The sequence below is a fragment of the Saimiri boliviensis genome, chromosome X (assembly GCF_048565385.1).
Source record: "Saimiri boliviensis isolate mSaiBol1 chromosome X, mSaiBol1.pri, whole genome shotgun sequence".
In the NCBI taxonomy this organism is placed as follows: domain Eukaryota; kingdom Metazoa; phylum Chordata; class Mammalia; order Primates; family Cebidae; genus Saimiri; species Saimiri boliviensis.
Genome location: NC_133470.1, coordinates 60,828,102 through 60,841,689, shown reverse-complemented (window position 1 = coordinate 60,841,689; position 13,588 = coordinate 60,828,102). Strand labels below are relative to the sequence as shown.

Below are 13,588 nucleotides of genomic sequence, written 5' to 3'. Positions count from 1 at the left end.
CCATACTCTAAATTGTTTACTCTTCTCTGAGCCTATTTCCTTATCAAAAAAAATTGAGATAATAATGGTAACTATTTCATACAATTGTTGTGAGGATAAAATGAGTTAATAATGTATATATTGCCAGGCACATAGAAAGCTCTTAAAGGCAATAGTAAAAACATGGGTTTTTGTCCAAAGGATTTTTAAATTAGAAAAGGAGAGTCATCTCAAGTATAAGAGTAAGATGAGCGTGATCTAGCTGTGACATCTGTCACTTTTCTGCTATCTGGAGTTTATTTGGCTGGCCAAATAGAAGTCCAAAAACATGCCACTCCCTCTCTCTGTTAGTTAATCAGAAAATATATATTGAGCATTTACTGCATACCAGGGCAGTGGGGGAACACAGATATGAATAAAACACAGCCCTTGAGAAGTCTGGTGGGAGACCTAAGCTCTTAAAACAAAAGACCTCAGCTCAGACACCACTGTCAATTTGGCAGTGGTATATCCTATTGCAGGCAAAATATCTAGGAGTCAATAAACCACTCCTTGGGTGTTACGAGGTTCACAGTGTTGGTAATGGCAAAAAATACCAGAAAATCTGCGGGTAGGCATTAATTAATATAGCAGATTTATTAGATAATATGCAGAGGTTTAAAGAAACTTAAAAACCCATCTCTTACTAGGTCAGTCAGTCATTCAACAAACATGCACAGTGTGTCTACTTTCAAAGTAGATGTTGAAGAAAGAGGAATGAGTCAGCCACTATCCTTGCCCTCAAAGATGACAATACATAACATTTGGGGGGTGATTTTTTGTTTACAAAGCCTTTCCCCATATAGGATTTCATTTGATCCTCCTGACAAACAAAAAACAGGCTCAGCACCAAAAATTACCCCATTAGCAAATACTGGAATTGGGCTTACAATGGACAAAATTACCCAAGTAAGTCAAATTCATAATCAGAACTTTCTACTCTCAAAGTCCTGTCACTAGCCTATAACCACCTAATGTAACTCTGATTTCCCTTGAGCTAGAAGGAACTCTTTATACTCATCTAAATGTATTGGGATCCGAAGGCCTCAACAGTTCTACCATTTCCAAATCCTCAGAACCTTTAAGATGGGCTTTAATTCTCCTAGGAAGAGGCCACTAACTTCTAGCTTCCAGTTTATCTTATGCCAAGGGATGGCCAGGGTGTTCTTTCCAGTTCTAAAGAAGAGGGTCATATTACTTTCAAGAGGTGGTAAATGAAAGGCAACAAACATGAATTCAAAACTGGTCAATACATACTGGCAGTCTCTGCCTCCTATCTGCAGGGTAGGCTACCTGGAGGAACACAGTGAACAAAGCACAGCAGGAACATAGTGAAGGGAGTCAGAGAAGGCCCTAAAAAGGAAGGAATGCTTGATATGGAAACCTGCAGGAATGAATAAGAATTTTCAGGAAGACAAAAGAGGAGAAGGCTATGAAAACCTTTCCTGCCTCGGTACTCTGTGCTTTTCACATTGAACCTTACGTGAAAGGATCTGTAGCCGGGCGCGGTGGCTCAAGCCTGTAATCCCAGCACTTTCGGAGGCCGAGGCTGGTGGATCACGAGGTCGAGAGATCGAGACCATCCTGGTCAACATGGTGAAACCCCGTCTCTACTAAAAATACAAAAAATTAGCTGGGCATGGTGGCACGTGCCTGTAATCCCAGCTACTTAGGAGGCTGAGGCAGGAGAATTGCCTGAACCCAGGAGGCGGAGGTTGCGGTGAGCCGAGATCGCGCCATTGCACTCCAGCCTGGATAACAAGAGCGAAACTCCGTCTCAAAAAAAAAAAAAAAAAGAAAAGAAAGGATCTGTAGCAAGGTCTGCAGCGAAGTCTGCAGTGAAGTTGTCTTCTTTCATACCATCTCCCCAACTAAATGCTAAGACTGAAGAGCACTTCAGTATCACCAATACCTGGCAAAAACCCTTGCAAAGTCATAGTACAATGAGTGGGGTAAGAATTACCCCTCAGAGTCAGCTCTAAATCACCAGATTAAAGATAAACTGCTTTCCTTTATTAAAGAACACGAAAATTACAGGGGAGAAATATCTCAGCTATGCCAAAACTCGCCATTTCAAAGCACATTTTAACAGAACACAGAAAAGTTTTAAAGCCATAGTGAAGTGTGAAATGATTTCCATGTTTTCCCATCTACAACCCAGAAGCAATGAGCAACTCTGGCTGTTCATTGTGGAAAGCAGACATTTCGCCTGGAGCTCCAGACAGGAGCAGCACAACCACGTCAAACAGCAGCCTGAAGCCCAGGCATCTGGAGGGTGGATGTTGCATCACGATAAAGAGTAGCTCTGCCAACAGGGACACAGGAGGGGTGGAGCTGGCAGCAGACGAGGCGAGTTAAAGCGGGTGGGGGTTTAGAGGGGCTGTCCTATAAATTAACCAAGAACAGGGTATGTTACTGACATATTTCTGTGTATCTGGTGCCTGGTGGCACCTGGCTCTACAGGACTGCTTATACTGTTGTGCAAGTTGTGTTCCTACAAGGGTACCCTGCAAAGCGGTCTCAAGTTGGGGATACAATTCAGCCAAGCCCAATGCCTTGTCTGACTGCACGTGGAAGAGTAAGTACCTTTATTTAGTTACTATGCCCAAAGAAGGTGACTTTGAAAAATTGGTCCACCCAGAGGATACTCCTTATTTTAATAGTTATGATCAGAAGAGGGGACTTTTTGTAATTGCTGTTCCCAGAGGATATACATTTATCTAAAGATTCCACCACAAAGAGTGGCTTCTCCTAACTAATCCACCCAGGTAAAGTACCCTTTGCCATCCCGCTACTTGGAGGGGACATCTGCTTGCCAAATTTCTGCCAGCTCCCTCTGGCGTCTTACGAGAGTTAAATAAATGTTTAATACGACAGAGAGCTCCTTCTCCTTCACTAGCTCTTCCCCTTCCCTCATGACCCCACTCCCCATGTGCATTAGGTGGTCTGGAAGCTACAGGCACAAAATATAAAGCCTCTGTGCAAGTCAATAACATCTGTTTCCTAAATCTACCATTTTCATTAACTCAGAATTATGGGAAAAAATATTTCACTGGGCTATTTCACAACAGGGAGTAAACTTACGTAACTCTTTATTCCAAGAGGTAATACAGGCTGGAAATTGGCGTACAGGGAGACTTTCCTATCCAAAATCCTCAAGAAATGAGTTGTCTTCATGGGTAAGTTTCCTGGGAGCTGGAATGTTCCCCACTTTTCAGTACTGAATCTTTTCTTCAATTTTCAGCATTCTGAGTGGAACTCTTTCTGAACACACCCTTCTCAGCCTTCTTAAGTATATTCCTCTTAAGATGTTGAAGCCTCTTTTTCTTTTTAAAAATAGAGTCAAGTTCTCACTATGTTTCCCAGGCTGGCCTTGAACTCCTGGGCTTAAGGGATCCTCCCGCCTCAGTCTCCCAAGTAGCCGGGACTACAGGCCCCTGCTACCGCTCCCAGCTACAGCCATTCTTCATGCCTTATTTATCATCCTTGGTGAAGAGTATTGATTGGGAGGCAGACTATAGGGGTTACCTTTAGCATCTCCCCTCTCTGATCAGACTACAAAAGAGGGATGCCAGAAGTGCCCCCCATAGTTCTCCCTTTCCCTTTGTCCCCCTGCCCTAGTATTTCCCAGGGGGGCTGCTGACAGGGTCACATAAGTGGGCATCTCAGAACCTCAAAATAGCCATAAGAGAGGTTCTCCACTGGAAATCCAAACACACAGCCACCTACCCAGAGATCCCTTTGCCCCAGTCCTCTTCCTTTCTCTGGGTGGGTGTTGGCCTAGATCTATATTCTAAAATTATTTCTGTTGGGATCATGAAGGGAAAAAAGATAAATACTCTTTCTTCTGCATTGCATTTGTTGAAGTATAAATGGGATTAAAATACTCAATGCATTTATACATTCTACTGTGCAACTGGGGTGAAGAGCCCCTGTTATTGTTGGTTAAAGCTGGGACACACCACTCCAAAGTTTCCCGACTTATTTGAACACACATCCTTTACCCTTTACTAATTACATTTGTGGATACAAATACAAAATACAAATGTGGATAATACATTTCACTCTTTTTTTTTTTTTTTTTTTTTTTTCTGAGACGGAGTTTCGCTCGTTACCCAGGCTGGAGTGCAATGGCGCGATCTCGGCTCACTGCAACCTCTGCCTCCTGGGTTCAGGCAATTCTCCTGCCTCAGCCTCCTGAGTAGCTGGGATTACAGGCACGCGCCACCATGTCCAGCTAATTTTTTGTATTTTTAGTAGAGACGGGGTTTCACCATGTTGACCAGGATGGTCTCGATCTCTTGACCTCGTGATCTACCCGCCTCGGCCTCCCAGAGTGCTGTGATTACAGGCTTGAGCCACCGCGCCCGGCCGACATTTCACTCTTATGCCGTATTATTAACACAATAACCTACCTGCATGAAAGAGTGTGCCACATCAGGGAACATGGGAAAGCACAGAGTCTGATCTAGACGTTCACTTGGAGGCAACCATTCCAACTTCTATTTCTAATTTCTGGCACAGCCTATTTCAGAACACGAAATATTACACAAACTGGAAGTTTCTTTCCTTTTGCCTATAGTCTGATGAACCTGTGCATAGTAAAGTCTTTATATTCCGTTGCAAGGAAAAATAAGTTGAGACTAAGCTGGTGTAGGGATCCAACTCAGTAACATCATTGGTGATATTAAGTGGCCATGACATAAGAAAACAAAAATGCTGTTCTTGTTTAAACGTTAGTGGTTTTTGGTGACATGTCATAACCAAAATGTGTAAAATAAAAGATGTTTTACTCTACCTTACCATATATTTATCCTTTTTATTAATAAAATAAAATAGTTTCATGTTTCTAATTTCCTATGTTCTCTTATGTTAAGAAATATATTACTTAACCTCATATTATTGCTTACAATTAATTCAACTGTGAGACCATTTTTTTTGTCACTTACTTTAATGTAAGCCTGCATCATAGTTCATGCTCGTTATCCACAAATATATTTTGTAAAGGATTGCACGTTCAAATAAGTCAGGAAACTTTGGAGTGGTCTCTCCCAGTTTTAACCATCTATAACAGGGGTTCTTTGCTTAAGCTGCGTGGTAGAATCACATGGGAACTTTTAAATAGTACTGTTTCCTGGGCCTCATCCCCCAGAAATTCTGGCTTTATTGGTATAGGGTAGAGCCACGGCATTAGGAATTTGTTTTTAACATTTAGGGTAAATTTTACCAACATGTTGTACTGATTACAGAGGACTTTGTTTTAAGCATTGCTGTACCTTGGTCAATAATACCTATTAGTCTACACAATAATTTTGTATAATTATTAAGAATTCAGTAATTTAAAAAACTCTGTAGGTGTTTTGGATTGGCAGCCAGAGTATACACGAGTCTATGGCTGTAATTTAAAAATGAAAAATGCAATCAGACAAGCAATGTGAAAGATTCTACCCAGGGAGATGGCTGGATTGCCTAGTGGCCAGGGCATGTTGTAGACAGTGCTGAAATGTGCCTATGTCCTTGAGGCTGCCTGGCTGTGAGCTCAGGATTTCCTTGCTTCATATCCACACTGGTGAGAGTTAGGCATGCTGGGCTCTCAGGCAAACTGCCCAGTACTTTACTGAAACACCCTTAGGCCCCATAAGTTCCGTGAGAAGATGCTTCTTCACCCATAAACCAGGCTGGTTCTGTAAAACTGGTGAGCCCAACCTGGAGCCATGCAGGCATCCCAAGGGCAGAAAACAGAGAGCCAGGGAGACACTTGGACAAGAGCTCCGCCCAAAGGCAGGGGACGCTGCCTGGCTGTGCGGCTTGCATCCGTCCTCTGCTGCTTCATTAAAGCCCCTCCTTGGCATCCCAGCCTGGCAGGTTCTGTGGTCAGCCAGCACCACATATTCTCCGTGGCAATAAACATCTCATAGCTGCCATGACTCTCGGTGGTGCCTCAGCTTCAGTTCCAAAGAATGTTTTCACCCTTGGTTGGTGAGGCAGTGAACAGATGTCAGTGGGGGAGAATGAGAGGAGGAGTCAGAGGAAAGGAAAATCCTTGGGTTGGAAGAGATGAGCTGACAGCCTCAAAAGCAAGATGCGGCTCCTCCATGGGCACACATTCTCCACATATTCTGGAAAAGGGAAGCATGGCTACAATTCGGAGCTGTCTAGGAAACATTCTTATTATAATTTCATCTTGACGGTACCCCCATCCAGGGATTTCAAAAGGCTTCGAGGAATTTTCTTTCTTAGTATTTAGTGATCGTGTGCATGGTTGCAGCATAGACACCAGGCATTTTATTAATACATATATTATGTTGGATCCTCATAACAACCCTGTGAACTGGGTAGTGTTTAACCCCATTTTACAGTTGAGGAACTGTAGCTCAGAGACGCTAGCGTCAGCTAGTAAGTGCTGGGCAAGTGAGACTTTACCTGGAAGCTGTTGATTCCAAATCTCAAGATCCTTTTCCTTAACATGTCATCCACTGTTTTTTCTTTTTTTCTTTTTTTTTTTTTTTTTTTTTTTTTTGAGACGGAGTTTCGCTCTTGTTACCCAGGCTGGAGTGCAATGGCGCGATCTCGGCTCACCGCAACCTCCGCCTCCTGGGCTCAGGCAATTCTCCTGCCTCAGCCTCCTAAGTAGCTGGGATTACAGGCACGCACCACCATGCCCAGCTAACTTTTTGTATTTTTAGTAGAGACGGGGTTTCACCTTGTTGACCAAGATGGTCTCGATCTCTCGACCTCGTGATCCACCCGCCTCGGCCTCCCAAAGTGCTGGGATTACAGGCTTGAGCCACCGCGCCCGGCCCACTGTTTTTTCTATTTACTAAGAGTAATACATGTTGATTTGGGAAATTTTGACAAATACAGAATGGTAGAAGGAAAATAATACCACTTCATCCCCATAATCCCATCACCCTGAGATAATCATTGTCAACATTTTGGCATAGGCTCCTCCAGTTTCTTCTTATGTGTCTGTGTCTGTGTGTGTGCTCTATTTTAGACAATATTGTACCTAGTAAATTTTATCTCTAGCTTTTACTTGGTATTATTTTGTGCATGTCTACGTAGTCTTATAATTCATTTAGAGCATAGCTTTTCATGGCTGTATACTAGTCTATCACATAGACCTGTCTTTAACCACTCCCCTGTTATTGAATGTGTAAGTTATTTTCCTTTTTCTGGTTAATACAAATAACCAAAAAATGCAGTGGGGATTCCTTGCACATTTTTCTCCCCACAATATCTGATTATTTCTTTAGCATAAAATCCTGGAAGTGGAATTACTGAGTCAAAGGAGACACTCAGCGTATGACAACAATAAGACCTGTCTTACTGACAACTCAGAGACACCACCTCCTGCAAGGGCAGAGAACTGCCCTCCCCCTCAGACCCCCGAGGACCAAGAATGTTAACGTAAGGAGACCTCAATCACCTCCGGGCCTCCTAGTCTGGGGAAATAATTTGAGTTTGGTATTTTTCAGTTACTGAGGATCAGGCTATACATTGTCAGGCAGTTAATTACACAGTTCTCAGAAGCAAATGATTCCAGTCAAAATAAAAACAGCTGATAGATACAGTTTAACAACTTATCTCTTCTTTGAGTTCATCTTCAACAAAAATTTTTTTCTGATTTTCCCCTTGATGAATTACAGATCATTCTGAGGAATCTATGCTATTCAGAAAGAAAAATAACAAAAGATACCGTCAAGCCTCAAATGTCCCCCCTCACAGAAAAGCAGGGGCATAAATAATACATTTAGCTTGGGAGTGCAACTGGATACATGTAGCCAGGGACACACAGGCAGGTAGACTCGCTCTCTCTCTCTTTCTCACTGTGGCTTGGAGCTCCTCCTGCTCTGCCTGGCTTTTTTAGAGGGGCCCAGGACCTGGCCCTGCAAAGCATGAAGGGGCTGAGGTTGCCTGGGTCTCATCTGCCCAAGAATAATTAAAACTTGAATGTAGATCAAGAAAGTCCACAGTTAATATTACAACTTCATTTGAACCATGCATTTTAACCTTCTCAAGACCCTCATATCCAACTCCCTCAGGAACAAACAGGATGTGAAGAAATCCCCACCCCACCTCCACCCTGGGGGCTCATTTTGAGTCAGGAGGTGCCTAGCTCCTTCCCCTCCTGAATCACTGGCAGTGAATTCCTCCCCCACACCAGCTCTCTCACATATTCAGGGCTTTGCACAGGCTACTTCCTGAGGCAGGAATTCCCTCCCCCGCCTTCTTCAACCTTCAACGGCCAGCTCCAGATCATCCTTTAGAACTCAGACATCATATCTTCCTGGAAGCTTTGCCCAGCCTCTGTCCTGAGTCAGGTGCGCCTCCTCTGCCTTGCCCTGGTAGCCTAGACTTTGTCTCCACAGCACTGTGGCTCACTGCTCTCTGCACTGGACTGTGGGCCTGCATCTTAGTTCTGCTCTGTATCCCCAGAAACTAGGACAGGGCCAGGACCAGAGTCAGGCACTCAATAAGTGTGCAATGGCTAGAAAGAAAGAAAGAAAAAAAGAGAAAAGGTTTCAATTTCACAGGTATTTATTAACTGCCTACTAGGTGCCAAGCATTGTTTTAGGAGCTGGAGACACACTGTAAAAACAGATAAAGACTCCTGCCCTCAAGGAGTTTATATCTTACTGAGGAGTTTACATTTTAGAGAGTGAGGGAGGGAGGAAGGGAAGGGAGAAAAAGAGGGAGAGAAGGAAGGAAGGAAGGAGGGAGGGAGGGAGGGAGGATAAGGGAGGGAGGGAGGGGCTGCCTAATTGCTCAAACCTCCCGAGTTAACTGACTGATATATACCTAGTGGTCTTGTGCATGACCTCATACAAAGCACTTTACTGAAAGCTACTTGTACACTTATTCAAAATACCTCCTGTTTGTGACATTATTAAAGTAGTCTTGACCGTTAAGATATTGCCATCCTGTGCACCGTAACTTGAAAACTTCAATGAGGGCTTATCTGAGTGAAATAATGGAATTCCACAGAGCAGGGAAGAGCTGATAGCGTGAACCAGGAAAGCCAGTGATTCCCAACTGAGAGTAGAAGACCCTAGAGGGCCATAGAGCTATCACAAGAAGTCTGCAAGTTGGCAGATCCACCAAACATTGTCTATGGACTGAATAAGCACTGCTCTTCATATGCATGAAGATAATATTATAATGTTTAAAATGGCAAATTCATTTAAAAGCATTGCTAAATTCACAGTAACACTGGCAGAATGACAGATTGTTAGGTTTTTATTTTTGTTTTTACCATAGAGGATTCTAAAAGTCCAAATTCCATCTTTGGACCCTAAACCAGACTGATGGAAGAACCTCCCTGGTTCTGGTTATCAGCTCTCCTCCACCTAAATAAGACCTGATACCCAGGCACCACATGCTGATGTGGTGGGGAATGAGATGGTACCCACCTCTGCAGCTTGGGAGCTGCAGAAGGGAGAAATTGGGTCTTATTTACCTCTTCATCTTTAGCACCAAGCACAAAGGTCAGACAGGGCCCAGATGCAGTTGTGCTTACTCTTCGAGGCTAGAAAATAATGATCTAAGGAAAAGATGATTTGAGACCTTCAGAAAGGGTATAGAGCAGCAAAGCCAGAAGCCTGTTAAGCTACTTGAGCACTGAAGGATAAGAAATCCATACCTTGTAAATGCGTATGCTAAATGCATTTTTGATAATAATTTTACTTTCTTGTTCCCATTGGTTTTTAACAAAAAGTGCCTTCTTAAATGCCAACTAGCCTCTACTAAAATAACAGAAAATAATCAGGACGCAGATGTGTGGGGAGTAGTGTCCACAATTGGATTGAAAGCTACAAGGGAGAAGACAGGTAAAAAGATGGCAGAGGGATCAGGAGGGATTGCGACGGTGTCAGGGTCACTGGCAAGCCACCCCTTCCCATCTGAAGATCCTTTTTCCAGAGACTATGTTTTGCTTTAACAAGGGAGCCTGTTACCTCATACCTATTCTCTATATGACACAAGTTTGACCTTCCTTTCTCCTCTCCAGCTCCAGCTCATCACTCCCAAGTACAGAACCACAGGGTGCCCTCAGTTACTAAAGGTGGCAGGAGTCATTTCTCATCCTGGACAAGTTCCATCTAGAGGAAATGTCAAGACAGTGACTCTCGAAGAACAACTGACTTTGAATTTAGCACCACTGCAGAGAGCAGAGCACTAGCCTGGTTGTCAGAAGGCGTGCTTCTATGTGGTAGCCTCCTGTCACTGACCTGCTGTGTGATCCTGGTGGTACCACGTTCCCAAATCAGCAGATTAAATACATGGTTAGGCTACCAACAGCAGGGTTACAAAAGACAGAGAAAAGCAGAAAGACTCTACTAAGAAGCTATTTTAATTTCAATATACATGTGAGCTTTGAGTCATTTAAAAAGAGTAACATTTTTGGCCAGGTGCGGTGGCTCACGCCTATAATCCCAACACTTTGGGAGGCCGAGGCAGGTGGATCACGAGGTCAAAAGATCAATACCATCCTGGCTAACATGGTGAAACCTTATCTCTATTAAAAATACAAAAAATTAACCGGCTGTGGTGGCACGCTCCTATAGTCCCAGCTACTCGGGAGACTGAGGCAGGAGAATCGCTTGAACCCGGGAGGTGAAGGTTGCAGTGAGCCAAAATCGTGCCACTGCACTCCAGCCTGGGCGATAGAATGAGACTCTGTCTCAAAAACAAAACAAAAACATTTTTGTTTAAAAGTTTAGTATTGCTTTCACTTGGAATCACATATGAAGAGGTACTAAAATCTTTTCAGCACTCAGGACTACTGAAGGTCTTGATCCAGCTGGGTGCCTTTGGACAGGTATCTTCCCCTTGGTGGGTCTGGGATGTCAAGTGTTAACGGCACGTACAGTGGTTAATGACTGAATTTTTGGTACCACACCAGAGAGGTGTGGTACCCCCATACAGGGACAGATGATGCAAATATACCACTCTCCTCCTAAAACCTCATCAACTTCATCAAGGTCAAAGTTGAGCCCAAGAGTCATAACTTGAATCTTCTCCTGTTACTCTACTGTTCCAACATCCTGACGCTTTTATCACTTTAGCTGTTCATGTGTCTAAAAAAAGAGAAGATTAAATTTCTTGTTTCTAAAGTGGAAGAAATTCTAGTGGACATTTTGGTATCCAAATTTCCAGGGAAGATGTTTTCAACACATGGAAATACCATGAAGTAGACCAGGAATTTCATGGTATTTAAAAAGAAAATGGAAAGCAGGGTGGGGTGGGAAGAGAAAAGAAAATGGGTTTGCTTCTACCTCCATTCTCTGTCAACCCACTGTCCCAAGGGCCTCTAGAGATGACAGGTAGGACAGAGACAAAGTGAGCCCTGGCAGAGTGCCTGTTCCAAGTCCCCAAATTCCTGCCCCCCTCCCCACTCCATCTGACTTGAGAGGCTGTCTCTTCTCCTCATTAGCAAGGACGGTCAGACTCAGGGTCCACAACACCTCATCTAATGGCAAATCAGTTACAGTCTGGAGGTGCCTTTTTCATTGTTTCATCTCTGTATAGATTTACAACAGTCTACCCTCACACTGGAATTATTATTTAAGCACAAATAAACCAGCTGTCCTTTCTGATTTAGAGCCAGAATTGCCACAAAGTTGGAAAATCAAGAGGTAGGAATTTTACATAAAGATGAAGAGGGAGTTTCCACCATGGACCCAACTGGCTGTATTCAAGCCAAAATAATTCTAAGAAGCAACAGAGCATCTTTCCCACAGCAAGTTCATGAGCTAGTGTAACATGATAGTTCTCCAGTGTTATTAAACATACCCAGAGTTGTCTAGTGCGTCAGTGACTTCCTTGATCACCAAAGAGATATTACATCCCTAGGCGGATGGCCTGATTGCTTTTGTAATTATCATCTAAGCACCTACAAACATTAAATAGATCTCCGAGGGAAGAGTTGGAAAGCTTAGATTGACTCAGCATATGGTGGCAGGCATGGAGCTATTTCCCAATGGCTTTGACGATGCCATTTTTTAGATGAAGAACCCAGAGTACAGGCCACAGATGCAATAAAACAGGACACATTTAAAACCAGATGTGGGGAAAACCTCAATTTATAGGCAGGGCCATGCCTAGGGTGTGGCAACTGCCACAGATCCACAACCACAGGGGCCTTTTGCAGTCCTGTGGTCTGCCCTCTCCTCTTCCTATCCCCATCCCCCATGCTATACTAGTTGCAAGAGCTTCTAGGGCAGTCTCAAAGGGGTTCAAGTTACCAAAGAACAGCCTTCAGTGGAGTGGGGGGGATGTTGCCAGGCAACCAGCCTAGCCCAGTCCACCCCTGTAACCTTGAAAATGGTGGGGGCATGACCCATGATTGTGATCGTGTAGAGAAGCACCTTGAAGTCCTTCAGCATCCACTTTCTCTTCCTCTATCTCACTCCTCCTCTCTCTATCCTCCTCCTATTGCTTCTCAGGGCCCCAGTCCAGTCTGCAGCCTATGGGCCAGTCTGACTTGCCACTATTCAGTCAGTGGCAGCCAAGCTGTCCCAGCAGGGAGGTTATAAGCACTGGCCTGTCAGCCGTCATTCACTCTGGCCATGTTGCTTTCCAACCTTCCTCCCACCTTCCGAGGTTTCTCCTGCCGGACAGTCCAAAGACATAGCTAGAGGAAGAATCAGAGAAATCCAACCAGATGGAGGATATGCAGGGTAAAATGCTGACTGGGAGTGCTGACCCCCAGCAAAATGGTCACTAAGGGAGTGGGAGTCCTAGCAGGAAAACACATAGGGAAGGAAAAGGGGCAAGACATGACAGTGTTCATTTATGTACTTATTTGTAGTCAAAATCCAATATTCGGCCTGCTGAACACTTTGGTGAAGCTTATGCCTGAGTGACAAGGGAGTGGCCAGATGGTGCACTGATTATGCTCCCCAACTCTCTTTGCATTTGGCACTTAGGTTCAGACCATTGCTGAGAAGGCCTACTCACAGCTCCTGAAGAGAAAAGTGCGCCTGGGGAACTTCAAGGTGAGTGTAGGATAGGGCATTAGACCAGAAAATGGAAAATCAGACCTTTTTTCACCAACTTACAGAAGGTAACTGTGTTCCATTTATGCAGGAGTCCCTTGGGTGCCTCTGAGCGGGGGGAGGGGGGACATGTACATTCTCAAAGGCAAGAGGCCACACCTGAGGCCACACCAGGAATGAAAGAGGGCCACTCTTCCCATTCTTGAAAACTGCCAAGCCAAACCAATGGCAACCTAAGAATTGTTCCTCTCCTTTTCAAACTATTCACTGCATAAAGCCATCTCTTTCTAACCTAGCAGATCACTGGAGAGGGTTAGGCCCCCAAGGTGACTTGGTGAAGCCCTGCCTTCCCTCCCATGGAAAAGGCTGGCTGATTCATTGGACAGGAAGGTAGAGTTAAAAAAACAGAGCCTCCTCCCTGTCCTTAACTTACCCTAATGAACTCAGTAGGTGGCTCCCTGAAAACTGTGTAGGGATTTTGAAAACTATTCCTCAAGCAGACTTACCAAATTTCTCCTAGACTAATCCTGTAATCAGTGGCACCCCAGCAAAAAACTGAGCCCCGTCCATGC

At 44.1% G+C, this 13,588-nt stretch overlaps 1 protein-coding gene and 1 long non-coding RNA gene across 2 annotated transcripts in view; one reads left to right on the top strand and one right to left on the bottom strand.

The window, feature by feature from the left end:
• The window catches only part of NHSL2 (NHS like 2), a 248,776-nt gene that overhangs the window by 233,359 nt on the left and 1,829 nt on the right, over window positions 1-13,588 (bottom strand). The window lies entirely within an intron of this gene.
• On the top strand, window positions 2,421-8,656 carry LOC141582678 (uncharacterized). Its single transcript, XR_012515563.1, has 3 exons — window positions 2,421-2,596; window positions 3,121-3,197; window positions 7,275-8,656. It is a non-coding gene; the product is annotated as an uncharacterized LOC141582678 (long non-coding RNA).